Source organism: Capsicum annuum, chromosome 6 (genome assembly GCF_002878395.1).
Source record: "Capsicum annuum cultivar UCD-10X-F1 chromosome 6, UCD10Xv1.1, whole genome shotgun sequence".
Taxonomy (NCBI): domain Eukaryota; kingdom Viridiplantae; phylum Streptophyta; class Magnoliopsida; order Solanales; family Solanaceae; genus Capsicum; species Capsicum annuum.
In genome coordinates, this window is record NC_061116.1 from 121889850 (window position 1) to 121890614 (window position 765).

The following is a 765-nucleotide window of genomic DNA, read 5'->3' on the forward strand; positions in this document are numbered from 1 at the left end:
ATATATATATATATATATATATATATATATATATATATATATCCTTGTTGTTTTCATTTCTCTCTCTGTGTGTATATATATATATAAGAAATGTTATAGAGGCGGTGTGAGCTAGTATTTGGGACTTTTCTGCTTACAAGTGATATTCTCATAATGTTGTTTTACTTATCTTATTTTCCGTTTTTCTTAATTGGCCTATGATACCGACTAAGAACAAGTGGACTGTACTCACGGCTACTGTTCCCTTTTGGTGCAGATCCCAGTACAATCACCTTACATGATGGTTGATTTTGTGTGGGGTTCCAGATTTTTACTGTACTAATTCGTTCTAAAGTTTGGGGTTGATTCATACCTCATTTATACTTACTTGTCTTTACTTATGATTCAGAGACATGTGCATGTTTTAGTTTTCAAATATTGTACTAGATGCTCTTGTATTATGGCACCAAGTTTTGGGTGATTTATGACATTTATTTTAGACATTTTGTATTATTATACTTGTATGGATCTGTCTTCATTGTAGAAGTCTTGCCTTGGGTTATATTATTGTTGTTTTTTATTTTACTTTATCATTTTGGGTGATTGGATTACTTATTAAGGCTGAGTCGCGATAAATGCCATCATGACCCATTTTTGGATTGTGACAAATTGGTATCATAACATCTAAGTTCACCAGTCTCACAAGTGTAAGAATAAAATGTCTAGTAGAGTCTAGCAGACCGGTACGTAGACGTATGTATCTATCTTTGAGAGGCTATAAGATGT